This window comes from Apium graveolens, chromosome 9 (genome assembly GCF_009905375.1).
Source record: "Apium graveolens cultivar Ventura chromosome 9, ASM990537v1, whole genome shotgun sequence".
NCBI classification, from domain to species: Eukaryota; Viridiplantae; Streptophyta; class Magnoliopsida; order Apiales; family Apiaceae; genus Apium; species Apium graveolens.
In genome coordinates, this window is record NC_133655.1 from 179,549,985 (window position 1) to 179,565,616 (window position 15,632).

Consider the following 15,632-nt stretch of genomic DNA (forward strand, 5'->3'; position numbering starts at 1 on the left):
AACCATTCTTCTGAAAATCTTCTGAAAATCACTGAAAATTATGAATCAATTCCACCACTTCAATGTTGACACTCGATGTACTGTCTGGTTCATGAGTGACTAACTTCCGTGACGTTTCTTCATGTCTTGACTTTGATACTTGATTTTCTTCAGATTAAATCCCTGTAAGTATCTGATACCCTAACAAGATCTCTGTCACTTGATTAAATCCACAATCTTGATTTATATCACTGAGGCTTGATCAATTTCTTGAACTTCTTCCAGTGAAGTAATTCCTCAAGTCTGTAGGTGAACCTTGTTTCTGAATCCTTTGACAGATGTTACTTTGAGAGATCTCTTTGACGGTAGATCCACTATTTACTTATTACATTCTTATTTGAGTTGAGTTAAATCCTCGAATATACAAATAGGCTATGACATATGCCTTACAGAGTGGAAAGGTAACATACATAGTGTGATACTATAGAAATATATTGATGTTACCTTTGATGTCTATTGTAACACAAAAGTCTATGTTGCATCAGGGCAAAGGAAATGTTACCTTATGGGTCAAAGGTAACTTGAAAAAAAGCAACTTAAATTTTATGTTACCTTAGGTCTTTTGGGTGGCTATGGTAACATTTTTTTGGCCTATTGTAACATTTTTTGGGTGTTGATGTAGGCCATCTATGGTGTAGTGAGCCATCTCTGTAAGTCTTTTTGTGTGCTTGCAGGATTATCTCTCTTGTACTCACACAACTCCTTACATATTTGATCTGACACAGTTGATTTTGCAACACCTTTTACATGAGAAGCCATCTTGTGAGATATGTTTTAAATACTTTAACACGTTCATGTAATTTATATATGCCAAACTTGTTTGAGAATACATTGAACACATTATTAATCTTGTTTACATTAATTATACAGTACAACTTCAAAAGTCATTGTTAATTTCCCAAGGTTAATAATTACGTTGAATCCCAAGGTTCGTTGATTCTAAGAGGTATGTACATTATAATTGGTTAAAAACTCTTTAAATTAATAATTATTAATTTATTGATAAATTAATAACTCTCTAAATTAATAAATTTCTCCGGTCCCGACATTATTAATTTATAGAGTTTTTACTGTAGTATAATTCAGTTGGGCACCATTTAAGGTCTTACTAGCATAGTAGAACACATGAAATATGTTATTCTTCCTTTGCCCAAGAACTGCTCCAACTGCATAGTCACTTGCAACGCACATCATCTCAAAAGACTCATTCCAATCAGGTGCAGTTATGACCGGTGCCGTGATTAAACTCTTCTTCAATGTCTCAAAAGCTGCAAGGCACTCGTCATCAAACTTGAAAGGAACATCTTTCTCTAACAGACTGCACAAAGGCTTTGAAATTTTCGAGAAGTCCTTCATGAAATGCGTGTAGAAACCCGCATGACCAAGAAAACTGCAAATTCCCTTTACAGAAATGGGTGGAGGAAGATTCTCAATGACCCCCGCCTTGGCCTTGTCCACATCTAGACCTTTACTAGAAACGTTGTGCCCGAGAATGATACCCCGTCGCAGCATAAAGTGACATTTTTTCCCAATTGAGAACTAGATTGGTCTCAACACACCTTTTGAGAAATGTCCAAGATTTTGCAAGCATTCATCAAAAGAATCGCCAAAGACTGCGAAGTCGTCCATGAACACCTCCACATTATGGCCAATCATGTCAGAAAAGATGGCCATCATACATCTCTGAAATGTGGCTGGTGCCCCACACAGACCAAAAGAAACTCGTCTAAAGGCGAAAGTACCAAATGAACAAGTGAAGGTAGTCTTCTCCTGATCTTCTTGAGCGATACAAATCTGATTATAAACCGAATATCCATCCAGAAGATAATAGTACTCATGACCGGCCAACCTGTCAAGCATCTGATCAATGAAGGGCAAAGGAAAGGATCCTTCCTATTGGCTTTGTTTAGCTTCCTATAGTCCATGCAAACTCTCCACCCCGTGACTGTCCTCGTAGGAATAAGCTCATTCTTCTCATTTGCTACCACAGTAATTCTACCTTTCTTTGGTACACATTGAACCGGGCTTACCCATGAACTGTCAGATATAGGATAGATGATCCATGCGTCTAGCCACTTAAGAATTTCCTTCTTCACTACTTCCTTCATGATAGGATTAAGTCTTCTTTGCTGCTCGACTATAGGTTTGTTACCTTCCTCTAGCAGAATTTCATGCATACAGTAAGAAGGGCTGATTCCCTTGATATCTGCTATAGTCCATCCGATTGCAGACTTGAACTCTCTCAGAATCCTCAAAAGCTTTTCCTCATCACTACCTGAAAGGTCAGATGCAATAATAACATACAGAGTAGATGCATCACCTAAAAATGCATACCTCAAATGTTTAGGTAAAGGCTTAAGCTCAAGAGTAGGAGCTTCCTCAATAGAAGGCTTGAGGCATTTAGGAGCTTTGTTTAATTCCTCCATTCCAAGAGATTCGAAAAGCATATCAATTTTCCTTTTCCATGGGGAAGCATTCAAATATTGCAATTTTTCTTCCCCTTCGTCATCTTCACTATCTGAATTCCCCAATAAGGCTTTTTCTAAGGCATCAGACCTTAGAAATTGATCAAGTTCCAATGTGACCACCGAATCGACCAACTCCACTTTTAAGCACTCTTTATTATTAGTAGGAAATTTCATAACATTGAACACATTAAAAGTAACATCCTGATCCAGCACTCACATGGTGAGCTCACCCTTCTGCACATCTATCAAGGTTTGGCCAGTCGCTAGGAAAGGTCTTCCCAAGATTATGGGAATCTTCTTATCCTCCTCGAAATCAAGAATTACGAAATCAGAAGGAAAGATGAGTTTATCAACCTTGACCAAGACATCCTCCATAATACCTCGCGGATATGTAATAGAACGGTCGACCAATTGTAAGGTCATATAAGTCGGTTTGGGATCAGGTAAATCCAACTGCTTAAAAATTAACAAAGGCATCAAATTGATGCTAGCTCCCAAGTCACATAAGCATATGTCAAAAGACACTTTTCTAATAGTACATGGAATAGTGAAGCTTCCTGGATCTTTAAGCTTCGGAGGCAACTTCTGTTACAGCACAGCACTGCATTCCTCCATGAGAGCGATTGTCTCTAAATCATCTAGCTTCACCTTCCAAGAGAGAATACCTTTCATAAACTTTGCATAATTAGGCATATGCTCGAGAGCCTCGGTGAAAGGTATGTTGATATGAAATTTCTTGAACACCTCCAGAAACTTCTCAAATTGCTTGTCCAGCTTTTTCTTCTGTAGCCACTTGGGAAAAGGTGGTAGAGGGTAGATCTATTTCTCCCCTGTATTACCCTCAGGTGGAGTGTGCTCAACAGTAGTCTTCCTTGGTTCCACTTCTTTGTCCTGCTGCACTACTTCTTTCTCAGTACCAACTTCTTCAGTCAACTCTTAAGTTTGTTCGGGATTCGCAACCTTTCCAGACTTTAAGTGATTGCCTTTACCTGCTCCTTAGCTTCCCTCTTTCCTGGCACTTCAGTGTCACTAGGTAATGTACCAGGATGATGATTTAGCAAGGCATTGGTAATTTGCCCGATTTGATTTTCTAAGGTCTTGATAGAAACAGCTCGACTCTTGTACATAAGCTTCAACTCCTCTGATTTAGATTTTTTATTAGCTTGTTGCAGCTGGAGTTGCTGTCTAGGTGCATACAGGGTGGTTGCTGAAAACCAGGGGGGTTGTACTATTTAGCTGGGTATTGCTGATAAGGTTGTTGAACCGCATTCTGAGCATTGCTCCAACTGAAATTAGGATGATTACGGTTGTTGGGATGATAGGTGACTGGCGCTGGATGCTGTGTTCGCTGGAAGTTGCTCACGAACTGAGCTGATTCACTAGAAATTACGCATTGATCAGTCTCATCGGCACCAGCACAAAGCTCACAGACACTTGTGATTTGATTTACTCCATAATTAGCCAAAGTGTCCACCTTCATCGTCAAAGCTTTAAGTTGGGCAGCGATAGCAGTAGCTGCGTCCAACTCCAGAATTCCTGCGACTTTTCCTTGAGTTAGTCTCTGGGAAGGATTATGGTACTCATTAGCAGCCATCAGTTCAATAAGTTCATATGCTTCATCATAGCTCTTAGCCCACAAGGCTCCTCCTGATGCTGCATCAAGCATGGGTCTAGAAGTAGCACCCAATCCATTGTAGAAGTAATTAATAATCATCCAATCAGACATGCCATGGTGTGGGCACTTCCTTAGCATCTCCTTATATCGATCCCAAGCCTCACACAGAGATTCCCCTATTTGCTGAGCAAACTGGATGAGAGCATTCCTGATTGTAGCAGTCTTCGCCACGGGGAAGAATTTAGTGAGAAACTTTTGTGCAAGATCCTCCCAATTGGTGATAGATCCTGCTGGCAGAGAGTGTAACCAGCACTTAGCCTTGTCCCTTAGAGAGAATGGGAACATGCGTAGCTTGATAGCATCTTCAGTTACATTATTGAATTTGAAAGTATCGCAGATCTCAATGAAATCCCTGATGTGCATGTTGGGGTCTTCAGTAGGAGAACCCCCAAACTGAATTGAGTTCTGTATCATCTGAATCGTGCTTAACTTGATCTCAAAAGTGTTAGCCCTGATGGCTGGTCCGATGATGCTTGACTGAATGTCATTAATCTTAGACTGAGAATAGTCCATCAAATTCTTCAGATTTTTTGCTTGATCTCCCATCGCTACTACAACTGGTTCTTCGACTTTCTATTCTTCTTATACCTTCTTTTCTTCCTCAAAAACTTCCTTTTGAACTACCACAACTTCTTCATCGGCTTTATCCAGTGTTCTCTTATGAGTACGCGAACGCGTATGCATACACCCTCGCTAGAGTACCTGAAATAAGACAAGGAAACAGATAAGTAACAATGTACGAGTCAATGAACTTTAACGACCACTGATGGAAAACACATAAACTATCAATTAACACTGCAATCCACGGCAGCGGCGCCAAAAACTTATCAGTCGCTAAACACGCGCTAATAATACATGCAAGTATACGAGTTCGCAAGTAGTATAGAATCTTTTCTAGTTCATTCCCACAGAGACTGTATTGGTTAACTAATTAATTCATGCACTTAAGCAACAATGTATGGTTTTTATTCAATGCTAAGACGATAACTAATTGAGGTTATTTATAACAAAGAATTAACTAATAATTATAACTACGAGAATAAGATTGATTGAATTAATAATTATGACAAACATGGGATTCTAACTTCATTAAATACTTCATTCAATAGCCTTATTGATCTTAACCTTAGCATGCAATGGTGATGACACTAATAAGATAATACGAAACTGATAAACGCCAACTTTCGTTGCGCGAGTACCATACTACCAGACATACATAAAAGAGATAGAAGCTGAATAGACACCAATTATATTGAGACCCTATATGTCTATAGAATTTGACAACACAACAGTTTAAGCACAAGTTATCTATCTTGATTATATAGGGCAAGTAAGATGGTTAAAATTACCTACGAATCATGCATAACAAATACATGAACCTATGCTAGCATGACAAGTTCTAAATCCTTAAATTCACTTTCGCTTCATTAAGAATTAACACACTATCTTATAAGTTTGCGACACTCATAAGACGAATACGCATAACCAATACTAGGATATCATACAATCACCACATACTAAGACATCAATCAATTTAACTAAAGAAATCCATAAATAAATCTGCTAGAACCCCACGATAACGACTAGCCCATAATTGGAGTCATCATCAATGTGGGTTCCGATGAAAGCATGGTATATAAAACGTAGTCTTTATAACAAATAAATAAAACAAAGTACAAACAAGAGTATAGATTCAACAAAACAAGAAATGAGCATCCAAGATTACAACTCAAAACAAAGATTCACAAGAATAAACTAGATCGTCTTCGCCTTTGTTGAATTGTGCTATAGGTCTCTTGTCGTCTTCTCCTTATGCTCTGGTAAGTCTCCTTATTAAAAAATGATCTTGAGTTATCAATATATAGCAGTTCAATCAGCCCAGGAGTCCAGAAAAGAGAATTACAATAGAATCAGGATTTTATTATCCCGACACGGCGCGGCCGCGCGCTTCATCAGCGCGGGTGCGCTGGCTTCCTGTACTTCGGCGCGAGCACGCGCTTCATCAGCGCGGGCGCGCGCTTCATCAGCGCGGGCGCGCTTGCCTTCTGCCAAAATTGACTTCTTCCATTTTTTCTTACAGATTCGAGCCGGTCTTCGTGAGCTTTTATTCCAACACCACCTAGACAATATATTAGCACCAAAATAATGCTAATTCACCTGATTACCTAGATAATGCCTGAAATGCAAAAACATTAGAAAACATGTTAAAACACTTAACAACTTGAGTACAAATGCACTAATACAAAGCTTATTAGAGCATTATAAAGTGTCATAAATGCCACTCAACACTCCACTTCACTGAAATTTACTTCACAAGCTTTAAACAAAGGTGCATTTACCCTTTTCAGCATCACATGAACATCTTGGTTCATAATTTTGTTTTTCTTTGTGTACTTCATTTTCTTATGAGTGTTCAAAGCCTCATAGTCCAAACCAATAGCTATGTTTGTACATAGTTTGTTTTTCTCATGATACTGCTCAATCAACTAAGATGCATTATTGAATGACATGAGCTTCAAATCATTTTTCTCAATTCTTTCTCTCAAAACTACCACTACTTCTCCAGCACACTTAAGCTTGTTCTTCAGGTACTCATTTTCTTGCTTGACTGTTTCAAGACCCACAAGCTACAGTTCTAGCTCCTATTTCTCAATCTCAAGCTTTTCATTAATTTTTGACAGCCTACTCACTTCCTCAATAGCTGCCATCATGCTTGTGTGGATATGAAATATATTTACACTCATTTTCTCAACAGTTTCTTTATACTTAGTGGAATTTAAATCAATTGTAGTTATAATAGGTACCTCTGATTTGGATGCAGATGATTCTCCTTGCTCTAGAGCCATGAGGGTATAATTCCCATATTCGTCACAATCATCCTCATCATCTGTATCATCCCAACTTTTGCCTTCTGCAATATAAGCCTTTCCCTATTACTTTCTCAAGAGTGCTTCATACTTTGCTTCTAATTCCAAATAAGCCTTCTTTTTCTTCACCTTCTCTGGCTTTTTGCACTCTATGGCATCACTAAGCTTCATCATTATGTCACACCCCAACTTAAACATCAAACTAAATATAACTATCACAACAATAAATAAACATACCCCAATCCAAGATCTTACAGTTTAGGGTTTGGAACAGCCCAACACTACCATCTATTACAACTGATTTAAATACCGAGTCCTCACACAAACTACTATCACTTATTCTACCTGAGCTCGAACATAAGCATCAGCATCACAGGTCTTACGGGTAGTCTGCTTGAATCTAACCATAGCTGCTAGCTGAAATATCATGGTAAAGCAAGGAGTGAGCCAAATGCTCAAGAAGTGCCAAACAATACGATACAAATCATAAATCGAGATATATATTAAAGAATGTCAATGGGAAGACATAACCAGTGATAACGAGAGATAAAACTTTGGGTGATGGCATCATTCTGTTTGTATCAAAATAATTTCAAAATCATATCTTAATCAAAATCATTTTATGACGCTACGGATTACAGCCGGTGATCAGCCGCGAAGTAATCCCGAACCTCGTTGGGTTCTAAAACATTAATGGGAATCCCTAGGCAACTTTTAAGCCTAATATAAGTCTGGAAAGGACTCGCGTCTCAGTCCAGATCCACTATTCAAAGAAAACATTTATCCCCCTTTGGGACTGAAAACCCACATTTTATTTATTTCAAAAATTGATGCCGATTTATAACAAAATCTCTTTTACAGTAAACATTTTTTTTTATCAAGGGATTATAGATCAACTCGAAACACGGGAAATATGGTACTAAATCTCAGGGCCATGATTCATAAAACTATACTTTATTAAAGTAACTGAATGGTTTTCATATATCAAAGATTAGACAAGGGGATTTAGTGAGGCTATTGGATATTATAAAGGGTAATGCCAAATTGGGCTTAAACCAATGGTTTCTCATCAAGGTTCAAGTGCTGGATCATTAAGAAGATAAGCTTCATGAATACTAAGGGTGTTAAGGTATGCAGAAATGATCTTTAACTCAGGATATATCAGAATTGTCAAGCTTCAGGATAAGAAAGAGGAGTATCAATCAATGAGGAATCACTTTGATAAGTATCTAGCTTTTAGGGTTCAAGGTAATGTTCTATAGGGGTTCAAGTATCAGGATGAGATATCAATACTTAGGAATCATCAGCATGTAAATCAAGAGAATCAATCAAGAGTTATAATTACCCTTTCTTTTATCCTGGCATTCGAATTACTTTAATATACTATCATGATAAGACCACTTTGAAATACGTACTCGAGGGTTCATGAAATTTTTATATAATTCAAAGATAAACATAAGATATGCTTGATTTAATATATCAAATGACACAGGATAGTTGCGGCAATGTATGAACTATTAGCAGTAAATATGAAGGACAAGTTGAATCACTTGCCTTGAGAAAGGCTGGTCTAGTCTGACTAATAGGAGCAACAACTGGAGCTTCACTCGACCTTTATGGCAAGTTTTCCCTCGTCTCGAGATCCTACATAAATAATAATAATCCTCATTATAATATACTCTCACCAACTTAACCTATTTACAACCCGAATTTAAACACGGATGGCACTTACGCCTATATGCACTTAATTTATATTCACCTTTAATTTATAGTTGCACACACATAGCCACATAATCACATATCATATATTAATACCAAATAACACCATATACACCATAATGTAACACTAGGCTTGGATGATCTCGATCCCCCAACTTAAGTCATTGTCGCTAAACTAGACAAAGTCTTCTAATTTTGGCTTCCTCACTCGATGTGCCTTTACTAAACTATCCAAGAGCTATTGACCCTCACTTTTGCCTTTTATTCTACTGACCTTATACTATCTTACAACTATGGTGGTCAGCCTAAATCTCACTCCTAAGTATTCTAAAACTATGTGCTAAGTGAAAGTGTTCACTGGTGCAAATTTCAGAATGACAACTATGGTTTCTTGAGTGCATTTGACACCCTTAAACTATAGGTTTTCCTTTAAAATTCTTACACAAGACTCTCCTGACCTAAGGGCATCTCCCAAACTTGATGTGGCTCAAGGGCCTGGCTTGGGCCTTCTTGGGCCTAAGCTCAAAGTCCATGGTTCCCCTGTTTTCCTGGGCAGAAAATACCCTAACTTGAATTAACTTGTGACACATGGTTCTAACTCATATCCTATGAAATATGGTTGGAAAAACTTCTCTGACACTCCCTCTAACTAAGTCCCAACAGTGCCTAATGAGGGCCTACCCATGACATGGTCAAATCTGCCTATTTCTAAGTTGCAACAAAACTGTCCCCTGCTGGACAGATTTTTTATTCTACTTGTGCACCTAACCAAATGACATGCAAACCTCCAACCAACACCTAAAACCTTTTATATACTCCCAATACTAACTTATGGTGGCTTGGGCCTTAAAGTGCACATCAATGACATGGTCAAAACTCACTCTAAACCTCAGGGTACTAAACTGATTTTCTGCAGAAACTATAACTCTCCTTCCTCCAAGGTTTTGACTAGACAAACTCAACCACCAACAACCCAATACCCAACCCAAGACTTAAACATGGTGATCTACTGAACTAACTCCCTTAAACTCAAAATAATCTTGGTGGAGATCATCCTTACCTAAGGTGCAATCATGGCAAAATAAAAGAAACCACATTTCACAACTCACAAATCATCAAGTTTTTGAAACAACAAGTTATGCATTTTATAAAAGATATACACGACTTATTACCATGCATCAAGAAGCATTAATCAATATTATCACATTATTCCTACTGAAATTAAAGCTTACTAATAAAATCTTTCCAAATGATCAAAATCTTATAACATTCTAAATGAAATCCACATGCATGCATGCCTTTGAGTTTTGTAAACCAAAACAACATATTTTCTAAATATGTTTTACCAAGAAATTTACATGCAAGCCTAACATGAGCTAAATCTAGATGATCACTTAGCATGCAAGGAGTTTCATCAAATTTTTACTAAAAAATTCAAGCCATTATCACATAAACATGCAAAAATTGAACAAAGCAACAAGAATGGTCTCAAGAACCATTCATTCGGCTCCCCTATGGTCATGGCCGAATGAAATGGAAGGGAATGGCCATTTAACATCAAGAGTTTTCTTCTCAAGACTTGGCACTTCACCATTCCTTGTAGTCCTCTCAAAAACAACCTTAAACTCACAAGAATCAAGGTTATACTTTGAGTTTCAACTAAAACCTTAACATGCAACCTTAAAACTTAAACTTCCTACTCAAAACTCTTTAAAATATAAGTGATCATGGCATGTGAAGTAACATTTACTTGTTGTAGAAGGTGGAACTTGATTGAGAAAGAAAGAAAATGGGGAGGGGGTTGATCTCGGCAAAACCCGAGAGTGAGGGGGGAGAAAACCGAGAGTGAGAGAGAGGAGGGAGGGAATAAAGAGTGTGGTGGTGAGTGATGTGTGAAATGATCATGTCTTTACTTGTTTTATGGTTTTTGTTTTGACAAATGTGAGTGGAAATAGGAATTGACATGACCACCCTTCCACTTAAACTTGGATCATTTTGCATGCAAGGGTAAAGGAGGAATTTGGCTAGAAAATAGGAGTTAGTGGGGTGGTAATTGTCTCTTTAGCCCTTTTGGATTGAATAGAAAGGATTTGCATGCAAGGATAACTATGTAATTTGCTAATTATAATAATTAACATTGATAAAGATTTATTTTTATAAAATAAAACACAAGTTCAAAAATTATAAAATTTATACCATAAAATAACTTGGATTTTTAGAAATTTTATAAAACTACTTTTGAATTTTGTGAACAAATAACTTTTAAAAAGATATTTATTCAAGGTTTAAAAATATTCCTTATAAATCAAAAATGAAAGAAATAAATAAATTTTTTGCTTTGAAAATTCATATACCACATAATGAAAATTTAAGACGCAGAAATTCTCATTCACACAAGCATACAATAGTTGAATATATTGGCATTCGGCTTTATAATTACACCAAATTTACAATTAATATTACACAGAAATGCCGGGTGTAACATCCTCTCCCCCTTAAGGGATTCTGTCCCTAGAATCTAAGAGAACAGATGAGGATACCGGGAACGCATATCAGAATCTAACTCCCAAGTCGATTCTTCAACCTTAGGGTTCCTCCAAAGTACTTTTACTAACTTTACTGACTTATTTCTAAGACTCTTCTCTTGCCAGTCGAGTATTTTGACCGGTTGCTCCACAAATGACAGGTCTGCCTGAATTTCTACTGGTTCATATTCTATTATATGGCTAGCGTCAGGGTTGTACTTCTTAAGCAATGACACATGGAACACATTATGCACGTGCTGATACTGAGGTGGTAAGGCCAACTCGTAGGCCACCTTCCCTACTTGACTCAAAATTTCAAAAGGACCTATATATCTAGGTGCTAACTTCCCTTTCTTGCCAAATCTAGACAACCCTTTTCTAGGTGACACCTTCAACAAAACAGCTTCGCCAATTTGGAATTGAACATCCTTACGTGCCGGATCCGTATACTTCCTCTGTCTATCTTGAGCAGCAAGTAGCCTTTTCTGAATTAACTTGACTGAGTCATGCAATTGTTGTACCAATTCTGAGCCGAGAATCCTTCCTTCTCCTACTTCATCCCAACTTGTTGGTGATCTACATTTTCGCCCGTACAAAGCTTCGTATGGTGGCATGCCGATACTGGAATGATAACTATTGTTGTAAGAGAATTCAATTAACGACAAGTTGTCATCCCAACTTCCTGCAAAATTGATTGCACAACTGCGTAACATGTCTTCGATTGTTTGAATTATCCTTTCGCTTTGTCCATCAGTCTGCGGGTGGTACACCGTGCTCATATTCAATTTCGTGCCAAGACATTCTTGAAATTGCTTCCAAAATCTCGAGTTAAATCGGGGATCTCTGTCTGAAACTATTGATACAGGTACTCCATGCCTTTGTACGATTTCGCGCACAAACAGATGAACCAATTTGTCTAATGACGACTTCTCGTTAATTGGAAGGAAATGCGTTAACTTTGTAAGACGGTCAACTATAACCCATATAGCGTCATGCCCGGATTTCGTTCGCGGTAGTCCTACTATAAAGTCCATAGCGATATTTTCCCATTTCCATTCTGGAATCTTTAGGGGCTGAATTAATCCGCTTGGTCGTTGATGTTCTGCCTTCACTTTCTGACAAGTATAACACTTCACAACCCATTCCGCTACGTCTCGCTTCATATTTGGCCACCAAAAGTTTTTCTTTAAGTCCCGATACATCTTGGTACTTCCCGGGTGGATTGAAAATTTCAAATTGTGGGCTTCGTGTAGGATCTCATTCTTTATTTCAGGTACATGAGGAATCCATATTCTGGAAGAAAACCTTAGTATCCCTTGCTCATCCCTTTGAGTATTAATCTCTTCTCTAGATAACTGATTCTTCTCTGTCTCCATTACTTCTTCTTGACATTTCTTTATCTTTTCCACTAGTGTTGGCTGAAAAGTCACTGCACAACAAACTTCTTCAACTTTTCCACAATCACAAAGTTCTAGTTCAAATCTCTTGATTTCTTCAAATAATTCCTTTGATGTTGTCATCATATTCAGTCTCTCCTTCCTACTTAGAGCATCGGCCATAACATTCGCCTTTCCAGGATGGTAATTTATCGAACAGTCATAGTCCTTGATCAATTCCAGCCATCTCCTCTGCCTCATATTGAGCTCCTTCTGAGTGAAAATGTACTTTAAACTCTTGTGATCCGTGTAGATTTCACACTTTTCTCCGTAGAGGTAATGTCTCCAAATCTTTAGTGCGAACACTATGGCGGCTAGTTCCAAGTCATGCGTCGGGTACTTCAACTCATGCGGTTTCAACTGTCTTGACGCATACACGATCACCTTACTGTGTTGCATTAACACACAACCCAATCCCTTATGTGAAGCGTCGCTGAATATCACAAAGTTTCCTTGATCATCTGGAAGTACTAACACCGGAGCTGTTACCAATCTCTGCTTCAACTCTTGAAAGCTATCCTCACATTCTGCATTCCATTCAAACTTTTGATTCTTTCTGGTTAAATTGGTCAATGGCGTGGCAACTTTTGAAAAATCCTTGACGAACCTTCTATAGTATCCTGCCAACCCTAGAAAACTTCGCACTTCCATAGGAGTCTTTGGCCTCTCCCAGCTCATAACTGCCTCAATCTTTTCGGGATCCACTTTAACTCCTTCATTCCAATGACATGCCCCAAAAATTGAACTTCCTTTAACCAAAACTCACATTTGGTAAACTTGCGTTACAACTTCTCTTGACGGAGTATCTCCAATACTATCCAGAGGTGCTGTTTATGTTCTTCTTCCGACTTAGAATAAATAAGGATGTCATCAATGAACACCACGACAAACTTGTCCAAATACTTCTTAAATACTCGATTCATCAAATCCATAAATGCGGCCGGGGCGTTCGTCAATCCAAACGGCATTACTAGGAATTCATAATGCCCATATCTGGTCCTAAATGTTGTCTTGGGAATATCTTCTTCTTTGATCTTTAATTGATGGTATCCCGATCTCAAGTCAATCTTTGAAAAGCACTTTGCTCCCTTCAGTTGATCAAAAAGGTCATCTATTCTTGGTAGCGGGTAGCGGTTCTTGATCGTTACCTTATTCAACTCTCGATAATATATGCATAGTCGCATACTCCCATCTTTCTTCTTGACAAACAGAACAGGTGCTCCCCATGGCGACGTACTTGGCCGTATTACTCCTTTATCTAACAATTCTTGTAGCTGGCTCACCAACTCTTTCATTTCTGCTGGTGCCATCCTATATGGGGCCTTTGAAACTGGTTCCGTGCCTGGAGCAAGGTTGATCTCGAACTCGATTTGTCGATCTGGTGGTAAGCCTGGTAGTTCACCGAGAAACACATCTGGGAACTCGTTAACTACAGGGATATCTTCTATGTTGGGGTTGCCCTTTTCTGAATCCACTACATACGCTAGGAATGACTCACAACCATTTCTAAGTAGCTTCTTTGCCTGAACGATTGTGATAAATAGTTGTTCTTTCCTCTGCCCCTTAAGTACTACCTTCTCTCCACTCTTCGCCCTTAAATACACTTTCTTGGTCTTACAATTAATCTGAGCGTTATTTTCTCCTAACCAATCCATGCCTAAAATTATATCAAACTCTCCCAACTTGAAGAGTATCAAGTCGGCTGAGAACTTATACCCCGAAATATCAATCTCACACTTCGGACAGAATTGATTTACAGGAATCTTCTCTTGGTTCGCAATTACCACATTTACTACCTCACTCATAATCATTTTATCACATTGAAGCTTATCAACAAAAGATTCTGATATGAAAGATCTTGTTGCTCCCGAATCAATCAATACTTTAGCTTTGACATTATTGAGTAAAAGTGTACCTGCTATCACCTCAGAATTCTGAATAGCATCCTTCATCTTCAGATCAAATGTCCTTGCTGTTGCTTGCGGAGTTGGTGTAGGTGGTGGAGGTAATGCCAATACCTCAGCTGGCACGCTTGCGCTGGTACTTGCCACGTTCATTAGAGCTTTGACTGGTCCGATTGCCTTACACTCCCTAGCCATGTGTCCAGTCTTCCCACACTTGTAGCACGTAACTCCTGGCTTCGGCATCTTGCACTCATTCGCCAAATGTCCCTTCTGATTGCACCTATAGCATGTCATACTCAACTTATTACACACTCTGGGGTGCCTTCTTCCACAGTGCTTGCATTCGGGTCTCTGGAACCTGTTTTCTCCAACTTGCCCTTGGCTTGCCTGGATGTTCCCCTTTGATTCTTGCCTTTTTCCCAAATTTCCCTTCTTTTGAAAATTTCCGCCCTTATGGAATCCGATCCTCTTTACATTCCGATCTTATGAACTTCTCGCTTCAGACTTTTCTCCATAAAATGGAACCTTCCTCTTCTTGTTATCCCTTTCCTTCCTTGACTGTGTCCCATTATTTTCAATCAGAGCAGCTTTCTATACTACTCCCGCATAAGTTTCAAGCTCAAACATAGACACTCTATCTCTTATCCAAGGCTCCAATCCTTGCTGAAATTTCTTCACTTTTTCCTCCTCGGTACTGGTATACTTTGTCACAAACCTTGACAACTCAGTGAACTTCTTCTCATACTCCAGTACAGTTATGTTCCCTTGCTTCAGCTCCAAAAATTTAAGCTCCATCTGATTCTGCATGTACTTAGGGTAATACTTGTCCAGAAATAACTTCTTAAATCTCTCCCAAGAAACCTGTTGAGTTGCTTCCATAGCTTTTACTGATTCCCACCAATAGATGACTTCGCCCTTCAAGAAGTAAGTAGCATACGACATCTTCTGATCGTCTCCTAACTGTACCAACTCAAAAGCCCTTTCCATCTCCTTGATCCA

General features: G+C 38.5%; 1 non-coding gene and 1 pseudogene across 1 annotated transcript; one reads left to right on the forward strand and one right to left on the reverse strand.

The window, feature by feature from the left end:
- LOC141685761 (CENP-B homolog protein 2-like) overlaps positions 1-15,632 on the reverse strand; it is a 70,778-nt pseudogene that overhangs the window by 38,322 nt on the left and 16,824 nt on the right.
- On the forward strand, positions 4,232-4,338 carry LOC141688585 (small nucleolar RNA R71). The gene has a single exon (XR_012562019.1). It is a non-coding gene; the product is annotated as a small nucleolar RNA R71 (small nucleolar RNA).